The sequence below is a fragment of the Amia ocellicauda genome, chromosome 21 (genome assembly GCF_036373705.1).
Source record: "Amia ocellicauda isolate fAmiCal2 chromosome 21, fAmiCal2.hap1, whole genome shotgun sequence".
NCBI lineage: Eukaryota > Metazoa > Chordata > Actinopteri > Amiiformes > Amiidae > Amia > Amia ocellicauda.
In genome coordinates this window covers 5,811,173-5,822,917 of record NC_089870.1, presented here as the reverse complement: position 1 = coordinate 5,822,917, position 11,745 = coordinate 5,811,173, and positions in this window count along the sequence as shown.

Below are 11,745 nucleotides of genomic sequence, written 5' to 3'. Positions count from 1 at the left end.
GATCTTCAGTGTATTCCTTGGCTTAGATCTCTCAAGTAGTAGTGACAACAACTTATGTTTACATAACCATATGTTTGTCTGTACAGTACGTAGATCCAAAATGCATCAATTGGATATTCAGGCTAGGTTGTCTTGGTTACCTTTACAAATGTTTTGCTTAGTCATGGCTGCCGATTGATACTGGTTGCTCTCGGAATAAATTGAGTGAACACAGATTTCAATAAGTAAAACAAAACTAAAAGAAGAGTTCGAGTACTGAAAGCAAAGGAATGACTTTAAGAGAATAAAAACCTTTTCCTGTGTCGTGCAGCGTGGGCAACACACAATGACTTGAAGGGCGTACCTAACAGTGGCACTCGTGTTGTTCTCAAGGCTAAACTAATAGATCCCACACAGACACAGTACAAAACAGGTCCAAGACCCTGCGTGGTGTACATCCCTTTGACTTCAATATACACTTCGCAGTGCACTTCGAAAGCATCTCATTCATAATTAACTACCCTGAGTAATTATTAATACATGCTAAATAATTGAATGCCTCAAGATCTCTGTCAAAATGAGAAATAAGAGATTCATTTATCCTAGTTTTCTGTCTTGCCCTGTACAAATAAAATAAATACAAAATATCTATATTATATTATATGTTGGTGGCGTGCTCTCTTTGTCATTAAAAAGATGCTGACTCTTTGGTTTGTATGCCTTTGCTTGCCATTATCAAAGACTTCTGTTTTGTTAGATGTAACCTGGGATATAAAATATTGAAGCTCCACCAAGGCTAGACTCTTGCTGCCCATTACTTCTTCTCCTTCTCCTTCTCCTTGATATCAGGGGAGTACATTAGGTTTTCTCCTTTCTATCTAGGTTGAATAACTTAACACACATTTTAGCTTGACACACTTTCCAACAGGATCCCTTTACACTAAGATAAAAGTGTTTTTATAGGTATGAAGCCTGCCCAGACCATGCAGTCTCTAAGCCTGCCGAAACAAGGTGTCATGCATTTCTGTGCACGTGTGAACTTTTTGTGAGGTAAGGCGATTGTTTTTTTTTATTGCGGTCTCTCATTTTTATTTGTAGGATACAAAAACACCAATACGTAAGGAAAAAAAATATTGTTCCTTCTTTGATTGCTATTCTTAAATAATATACCTATTGTCATATGCCAAATTTGTGTTGAATTTTTATTGTTTTTGTATTTTGTAAGCAGGCATTTTATCTGGGCTGAACCTGGGCCAGAGAAAGAGGAAGGTGTGAGCTTACTTCAGGTGTTGACAGGTAAGACACCTCTGATAATCTACAAAAAATAGTTTTTGCCTCAAAGTCAATGTGAAAGCCTTGACTAACCAACAAGTGGATTATCATTCAAATCTCATTACTCATGAAGGGCTTAATTACCATATCAGGTGAGCCACAAGACCTGGCAGAGGCTGCGATGATTGCGGTGGCAGACCTGCTGGTGGGAGTGATGGTGGAGGCCATGCTGCATCATACGTGCCAGGGAACAGTCTAGACAGCTGGCACCAGTCTATCCACGTGTTCCACCGGTCCACCCGCAGAGACAGGTCCCCCGACCGCGGGCTCAACCAACCCTGCCCTTGTGCTATTTATGTGAAAAAGAAAATATTACTCAAAGCTTGCAGTGTTGCGCGGGAGTCCTTTGTCTTCGGTCTTATTTTCCAGCCTGTACATTATGACTTGTATACAAGCAGTAAACAGGAAGGGGCTGCTTGTATGACATGTACAGCGACCAATAGGCAGCTTTCTGTGTTCGTGAGATTCCATGGTAAGAGTCTTAAGCCCCTCCCCTTTGGGTAGAATGCTCTTTTTCAGATAACTGGTGTTGCTTTGTACAAGCATTTATTTTATTTTTTAAATTAAATCCATCATAGTTTCCAGTACATATTGTGATATTAGGTGGGTAGCTCAGTCTTCAACTCAGTCCTTTAGGACACATTTGGGATGAGCTGGAATGGTAAATCATGAAGACACTGCAAAGACTTCTACCATTTAACTACAAACTGGTGCGGTAAAAGGATTCTCACTCTGTTCCTGTGTCTTTCGGTATGTGTCTGATGTCACAAACATACTGCATTTTCATGAATCAAAACCACACACACACACACACAAATGTTCAGACATCATGCAAGTCTTATTCAAACCTGGGCTAAAGATGCTAAATACAGCTGTCTTTGCATTGCTCATATATATCCAAATAATGGTTCTGAAATTCTTTAAAGTACACCTTGGGCCAGGATTTTATGTGGTGGTCAAAATGTGCCTGCCATGCACATCTTAAAATGGTTTGCATGCTAATGTATTCCATCAGTGTAAAAAAGATAGCAGCTGCACCAGTACTTTTGCACAATAAGAACCTTTTAATAAATCACAAAGCTACAATTTCTCCTCCCATCTCCATCGTGAAAGAATGCCAGCTAAGCAGTTGTGCTACCAGGAACACTAAATGTTGATTACTCTTCAATGTGTATTTAAAAACAGCCTATTTATAGTGTGGTCCATAGGTACTGTGGCTTGTTACTGCCTACCATTTTAAGCACTTTTGCAATTTTCTTCTTCAGTACTGCAGGGATTGGAGGCTTCAAAAGTATGACCCTTGACAATTTAATCTTGTTTTTCAAATTGCATTTCATATATGGTATACTGTATGTAATGTATATCATTCTCTATGCAATTTTGCAGCTGCATAACCAATATGCCATTTTTTCTGTGATTGGGAGATTTGAGTCAAACACAACAACAATAATAGTATGTTGTTTTTTTCCATAAAAAAATATATAATTTTATTGTGTGGTCTTAATTGTTTTCAGTAACACACTGAATGAAAACGTCAAAACATGATTTGATTAATACATTGGAGTATTGTATTGTAAAGACTTAAACAATTTGTGGATTAACTAGCTTAATGTCATTCTAAAATATCCCTGCAGTTTTACAACTATGTAACATTTATACCAGAGGGTCTGAAAGGGCGAGAAAGTAAATCCTGAAATAAATAATGCCAAACACAGAATAAATCAGTAAAAATAAAAAATTGCTTGGCTGTCCTAATGTTGCTCTCCTAATGTTGTAGCGTTTGCATAGTCAAAATACGTTTTGTGACATCATGCAAAATTGCTTAGGTTAATCTGTAGTCTGATAAAAATCATGGTGTCGACACAACAAAATTAGATATAAATCATTTCCTCCAACGAAAGAGTCTATGCATAACAAAATGTGATGGATACAAATCACACCCCATAGTTTGTAAACTATACATATAAATACTTGTCTAGGTGCCCGACGGAAGGCATTTGTTGGACTTCAAGACTATTCATATCTGGTAATGCAAAACCGAGGAAGCAGCCCCTCTCTGACCTTCCCAATCCTCCTCCTTCCCAGTCTCTCCTTATTTATTTGTATTTGTTCACCCCAGGAGGAATTGGGCTTAGTGTGTGTTTGTGATGGTCATTGTTATTGGAAAAATAAACCAGTGTTGATCTTCTGCTGCTATTGTACTTAATGAGATCAAAAATATGTCTTAATGTTCCCCTTTATCTCCCTATTTCTTTTACCAAATGTGGTGCAGTTCCCCTGAAAGAAAGAAAAGAAAGCAGCATACGACCAGACTTAATGCACATGTCATGTATATATAATAACGACTCCCCTAATTCACAGTACAAACACTTGATATTCAGATGTGATTTTACTCACACAAGGTATAAAGTAGAGCTAGGCAGACTGCTTTACCTCCTTCCTTGTTTCTGTATGGAAGGAGCAATGATTGGATGCGAAGTAGGAGCCTACACCATCTCTGCTCTCTCTAATCAAACCGAATTGTCATTTCCTGGCAAAGGTCTGATCATTGTAATCAGTGTAAGTACCCATCTGGAGCTCATTTTATAAATGTCAGCTCCCTTCTCTCAGCTGTTGTTGCTCATTGGGTCATGAGTGCATCTGAAATTGACCCACTCCTGGGTAAAGTGTGATAATTGAGTTGTGTGCAAGTTTAGCTCTATTGCTCACCTCTTCACCAGACCTGCTGAAAAAGAAAAACTGTAGCTTAAACATTTAAATTGGAATTGTTTGTTACATGGAGAACATGTAAAAAGCATCAAAGTATATAATATGGCAGTAGGGGGATGGGATTGGCATAGATGTTTCAAAGAGTCTTGGAAATAATTTGGGGGTGGGGGGCGCAGCATTCATCTCATATTCATATGTTTGGCTTCTAAACTCCAGGTCACACATTGAACAGAGGTAAGCACTTTTGTATTTCCCCTAGTGTTCAACAGTCATGACAGTTGTGCAGTGTGAGAGCCCAGATTTTTCAATTGAAATACAGGAAGTGAGTGCAGTGAGAGTCCGATATTGAGAGAGTGATTAATAATGACTGTACACTGTTGCCTGCCTGTGTCTTGCCCTGGTTTGTTATGAAAATGCTTCGCTTGGAGCAGTCGGAGATTGATCTGCTGGAGCTGGATGGCCGAGGGAAACGGAGGACTCCGGGAAATGCATCAGACATGTTCAATGAAGCACAAACGATCAATCTGGGCCTAAACACAGTGCGGAATGACATTAGGTAACAGGAGACAGCGTGCTGTGAAACTGCACAAGGTTTGTCAAAGTTAATTGTGCTTCTACATTTTAACTCCACCCCCCAAAATAATAATACTTAAAGACTTTATTCAGCTTGATGGGCACTGAGTCCTGTCCACCTGCTGCTGGTGTTGATATCAATTATCTGTATCCTACAAATTGTAAACACAAGTAGGCTCTTTAATTAAAATAATCACAAGCAGTATCTGGAAACTAATTGTAAGCTCAATAGACCAGGAATTCCTCTGAGAGAACCAAAGTGTATACTTTGCCATGTAAGATGTTTGTTTTTGTCTCTGTGATTACTAATTGATGGATATTTTTGTTGCTTTTTATGGTTGAAGGGGCAAAATTCATAGATGAGGGTTACAGCTTGGCCTTGTGGTTTGCTTTCTCTAGTGCTGTTTCAGAATCCACTGTGGACAGAAAGACCCATTACAATTCTGAACAGGACTTTCAGTTTTTACTGGATTATTCTGGATAACACCAGAAGGAAATTGCAGAACTGTAATTATGAACAAATACAAAGAGCTATCTAAAACTGCTTACTATACCCTGGAGTGGAGTCAGCAGAAGTTTATTCCCTTCTAAGACATTCTTTCAAAACTTGATTTTATTTAGATTTTTTTATTTGTTTTACTTAAAATGCAAACTGAAAAAAGCAAACTATAATGGAGATTTAGTGATCAGTCACAAGTGATATGAATTTGGAATACAATGTATTCTGTATACTGTATACTGTATATCCATTAATGAGTGAAACAAATACAAAACAAACGTTTGGACCATTGGCAGAGTGTTGACAATGCTCTTCTGGCATCTGTAGGTCTGCTCTTTGTCTTTCAATCTTCCGGGAAGTGAGGGACAACAGCAGCAAAGTCTTGGTATGAGGTAAGACTTTGCTAGTTTGTATGCACAGGTGAATTAAACCGCCGTGTTACAAATTTAACATTATCCCCAAATTTTAAATGCTTGTTAAAGTTAAAGTCCCTAACATCTGATGGCTTTTGTGAGCAATCGGAGGCACTGTGACACCGTACAGCTCCAACAAATCTTTAATCAGAGCTGCTGTTCAGAGAGTCCATTCAAGTACATACAGGTTCCAGGGGACTGTTGTGATTTGGCTAAGGCCTTTGTGGTCTCATACAGATCCAATACATATACTATGGAGACATTAGAGGGGAACAAATAACACAGGGAGTTCAAGAATTGAACATGGTTTGCTATATTTGAGAGTTATAGACCTAAATGCCACCCCCACCCTTCTCTACATTGTGACAATTGGCTCACTTCCATCATCAATCTAAAGAAAATAATCGCATAGCCTCCTGCGAGTGCGAATGGCTGGTGAACTCAGCTCCGTGTTGAGAGGGGACAATGACCTCAGGGATGCACCATTTCTGAAGGATTCCCCTGATTAATGTCACTCTCTGTCAAAATCTCCCTGAATACCCCCGAATGGAGGAAAAAAAAACAAAAAAAACACTGTAATCATATCAGTCTTTGGGAAAAATCTGGATTTACGCCCAGCTCACTGAAGTTTAACAACTCCTTGATATATTCCATATTCTGCTCTAGCTTTCTAAGATGCGGACCGCCATTATTTCTAATGATAACCAGAGGGATCTTTTCTGTCACGTTGTTCTGTATTCAGCTGCTTAAATAAACACTGGAGCTGTGGGGAAAAAACTTAAATATACATTCCTACATGACAGCTTCAGCTATGCTACATTACTTCATCAGCTGTTAACTAACCTGCCAGTAACTTTCTTTTCAATGCTCATAGTTTAAAAAGAATGGGGAGTTTTAAATTTGAAGATGGCAGCCTGTGACTGCAGGGGATGTGTCCTGAACTGAAGGTAGTGGTCTGTCTGAAGTCTAGCTGCTGCTGTTGAAATGTTTTTCCCTGCTTCTGTTTATACCCATCAAGCTAGAGTGTCTAACCCCTGCATGAATTAGATGTTGTCTTTCTTAAAGATTAAAATCTCTTCAGGATGTCGATGAAACAAGACAGCCTTGTCATTTAAACATTTAAAGCAGCATGCTGATCTGTACAGCATGATTTTCAAAGCAGGAAAGATGAACCAAACAAAATGCATACAGGAACCATATGAAATGCAACTTTCAACAGGAGATTGTAAAGTGATTTCAATGAGGTTTTAGAAATGGCTCTGGAACCTAATTATGCATTTTTTTGCTGATGTTGTTCTTGTTTCTCTGTTGCTTTTTTTTTTCTCTTTTCCCATTATTTGCTTTATTAGGGAATTTCTGTAGTTGCAAAATAAAATTAGTAAAATTCGCACACACATACAATTGAGTTAGATTCAAGCCTTCGTTAGGAATGGGTACAGATGAAGAAGGCACAAAAACAAAATCATTCACAAACAAGCTTAACACAGTAACAATGTGATTCTTTTCATATCAACATTAAATCTTAAATAAAAGTAAACTACATGGCAATTAAATACAATATGTCTGAAAAAAATGCATGTGGCAGAGTAAACCTGTACTGTATAGACATGGGGGATTGGTAGTCTCATTACTTAATTAACTAATTCCTTTATAACGTACACACTATAATTTGGAGCATGCTGGGCCATGTGCTGAGTCTGAATAACTAATTGGATACATAAATGTAATGTTAAAGATATCCAATTAAATTGAATCACTGCTACTAGGCACACCATTTATTTCTTCTTTTCTTTTTCTTTTCTTTTCTTTTTACTGAAATTGATATAACAGGCCTCTAAAGATTCCATTACTATAAAGCCAGAGTCAATTTTTCTAGGCAGCCATCTGGCAGCCTATGGTAGAGTTATAAAGATTTTACTACAGGTTGCTGAGGAATTGTATACAGTGGACTAAGTAATATGTATTCTATGTACACTGCAGTGTAAAAACACATTCCTCTCCCTTTCATTTCCCAATTCATTAATCTATTGGTAACGTGAAAAGAAACCATCTGTCTGGGCTTCTCCCAAAGTAGTTTCTCTGAGGGGAAAAAGAAAATATTACTGTTGTGTTTTGCACTCTGGAGATAGCAGCACAGAGATCCATCACAATGAAATGAGACCTTATTCTCAAAGGCGTTCACAGATTCTACAAACACAATTTTCCTTTTTGTTTATCTTTTCTCCCCTTTAATACAAAGCAATTATATATATATATATATATATATATATATATATATATATAGTGTGGTTCCATTGGTTTGTAGAAATATACATTGGTTCAGTTATATATATGGGTAAATTGGATTCCACTTCATATATTTCTGAACCAATCTATTCCTACCAATGCATATATTTATTAGCCAGTGCATATTTATTGACCAATCTGAACCAATATTTGTATTTCTGAACCAATGTGTATATATATCTGAACCAACATGTATTTTTCTGAACCAATGTTTCTAAACCAACATATCTGAACTGATTTATATATTTCTGAACCATGTATATTGATATATTACCAATGTGTATATGTAATCAAAACTATGTTAATAGAAACAATCCAACCAATATATCTAAACCAATATGTTATTATAATAATTGATAGGCAAGATCATTATCGGCAATAGTTCTTCCCCAGGATCATACAGTGCCGTTGTATACAAAATGTACGTTTTTAGATGCAAGAAAAATCTGCTTTTCTTATTATGTTACTACACTGATTAGTATTTATTTATTGGCAGACGTCCTTGTCCAGGGTGATGTTTCTCTATTAGAACAAGTGAACTTCTGTAGAATAATGAAGCATTGTTTCTTTTCTTTTGAAGTATGCAGCAGTTAACTCGAGAGATTAAGGAGCTTTTTCATCATATTTTACAGTGATGTAAAATAAATAATCACATACAAACGACACCTCACCACAAAGACACAAAAGCAGAATGCATGGTTCAACATTAAACTGTTTATTTGAATGTGCAAATCTCTGTAATTAATGTGAGTCACCCTTGGTGTCCATTTTCATTTCAATAATATTTACTTCATATCGTTGTGCTTAAAATAATAATAATAATTAGAAGAGACTTTATAATTGCTTTATAATTGCAACTCCACTGAGCCCTGTTTAGTTTGCGTGTGTGTTGTTTGAAAATCGATTGTATCAGCTACATGGAGAACAACATGTTTCACGGTAAGTGTGCTCTTTTGGTTGCTATTTTGCCATTCAGTTTGTTTTATGAATATCAACTTTAAACTTAACTTTTCTAACTTAATAATAGTAGGCTGTTTTTAACGTGATTTCTATTGGGTCTCGCATTGTAGTTATTATATTTTGTTGTAGAGATGAGATCCCAGGAGGCACTGAGGTTGTGTTGGTGAAGTTTGATTCTGCGCAGTTGTGATAATTAAACAATCATCCAATCAAATCAATTTCTGCAGGGTTTGTGCAGAAAGGGGTTCTTCAATCTGCTGCGTGTGATGTCAGGCATAGTGCAGCAAGCTGTGGGATACGCCAATGCGACCTAAACTCTGATCACTTAGGTAGTCTGTAGAGTGTACCTTTTTTGTTTTAGATCATATTCCAAGAAATATTGCATTTTTTTCTGTAATACCATCTGGTTAATGTACAGCCCCGAGTCTCAATATAGATAGGATTCTGCCCTACCCCTTTATTAGTGAAAGGAAGATTTATAAGCTATTGTTTTTATTTCAGAGAAACCAATTCATTTTAATCACAGTATTTCGTATTTCTTCAAGTTGTCAGTTAGACTCATTAATCTGTGTGACTGCATGAATTGTACTAAACCTCTTTTAGGTTTCTTGTAATACTCTGCCTTTTGGATTTGCTTTTCATGTTATATAAGAACATAAGAAAGTGTACAAACGAGAGGAGGCCATTCAACCCATCGTGCTCGTTTGGTATTCATTAATTACCAAGTGATCCAAGGATCCTATCCAGTCTATTTTTAAATGTTCCCAAATTTTCAGCTTCTACCACAACTCTGGGGAGTTTGTTCCAGATTGTGACGCCTCTCTTTGTGAAGAAGCGTCTTGTGTTTTCTGCCCAATTTCCATTTGTGTCCCCGGGTGTGTGTGTGAGCTCTAACTAGTGCATTGTACAGTCTGAACATTACTGCCCTTGTTCTCAATTCTACACTTTTGACAATATACCCTAGCATTCTGTTTGCCTTTTTTTATTGCTTCCCCACATTGTTTGGATGGAGAAAGTGAGGAGTCCACATAAACTCCTAGGTCTTTGTCATGTGTTACTTCATCTAGTTCTAGTGCCGCCTCATACCTTCAAGGTTTGCTTTTTGACTTGGTCCTTGTTTTTTAAAAGAATCCTTCAAAGCTAACCATATTGTGATCACAGTTTGCCATTGGTTCTCTAAGTAGTGTCCCTCTGACACTATCTTGGACATTTGAAAAGATCAAATCAATGCATGCTCTCTCTCTGGTTGGTTCCCTGACAAATTGAGTTAGAAAGCAGTCATTTACCATCTCAACCATTTCTATTTCTGCTTCTGTAGTCCCAACTGGGCTTTCCCAGTCTGTTTGGGAAATTGAAATCCCTCATTATAACAGCCACATCCTCGCTACATGCAGTAATGATTACATTGTACAGTGCAACATCTTTCTGAATTTCTGAGTTGGGTGGCCTGTAACACACTCCTACCGCTAATCCTCCGGATCTCTTGTTCAAAAGTTTAACCCACAAAGATTCTGTTTCGTTTCTAGGATCTAATTTGAGTTCTTCTGCCTCAGTGTCATTTCTGACATATAATGCCACCCCACCACCTCATTGATTTTGCCTGTCTCTCCTAAACTGTGTGTATCCTTTCAACTTGTATTCATCCACATAATTTTCTGTAAGCCATGTTTCTGGCACTCCTACAAACATCATAGTCACACGCCAGCACTTTCTTTCCTTAGTGGAACATCTCCCATTGTCCGAGCTCCCTGTCCCCCTGGTCCCTAGTTTAAAAGATTCTCAATTACTCTGCACATACAATGCATTAGCCCCCCTTCTGTTTAGATGTAGGCCGTTCAGTTTTCACAGGTCCCATCTATCCCAGAAGAAAGACCAATGCCCGATCAATCTAAAACCCTCTTCCCAACACCATCATTTTAGCCACATGTTAAACTTTCTAATCTCTGCCGGTCTCCCTGGCCTGGCACGTGGTACTGGAAGTATTTCAGAGAAAACAACCGTGGAGGTTCTGCTCTTTAGTTTTGTTCCTAACTCTTTAAATTTGTCTTGCAGAACCTCTGCCAACCAAGAGCTGGATTAAATAAAATCTTTGACCCACCCGCTAATAGCAAACTACAAACCTGTTCATCATAGCGGTTAAATATATGATTAGAAGAAAGTGTCATCTTACTAAAAATGAAACCGCAACTGAGTACAATACAATACAACAGTAGCTTTAAGTTCCCTTTTGTGTACCTGCCCCCAATTCACACCTAACTGTCTCCAACTGGATCCACCTGGCACAACTCACTGAACTGAAATCCTGCTAGTCCTAGACTAAATGACCTTTCCTTCAACCTATTTACTTTCACCAACTCAGCAGCTCTACTGAATTGACTTAAATTATGGCAAACTACAGACACGATTAACTTCAACTAAGGCAGTTAAAACAAAATCAGGAATGCTAAGACTGTCTGAGACTAGGAACACAACAAGATGGCTGCCTCTCACCTGTACTGTCCTGTGTCTGTCTATGGCAACTTGTAAATCCTTCTGTATATGACTCATTTTATTAGACTGCGGGTTTTCCTCAATAAGCTGTCAGATAAGGATGAAACAGGGTTATATAGAAATCAATTTTACATTTTATTCTGTTAGTCTTAGTACTGAAAGCCCAAAGCGACACAGAATGACACCTCATTTTCTCTTATTGCTGTTTGACTATTGCATAGGCCTTATAATGAACCATAATGATGGATTAGTTCCCTGTTCCCTTAGCCCAATAATTCCTGTTTTGTATGGCAGAAAAGTGATAGTTTTTTTTTTACAATAATCTCTAAGCGTACAGTACTGTGCAATAGTTTTAGGCAGGTGTGAAAACAAATAGACATGTTAATAGATTTATCAATTAACTAAATGCAAACTGAGGGAACAGAAGACAAATCTACATCAAATCCATATTTGGTGTGACCACCCTTTGCCTTCAAAACAGCATCATTTTTTGAAAACATTCTT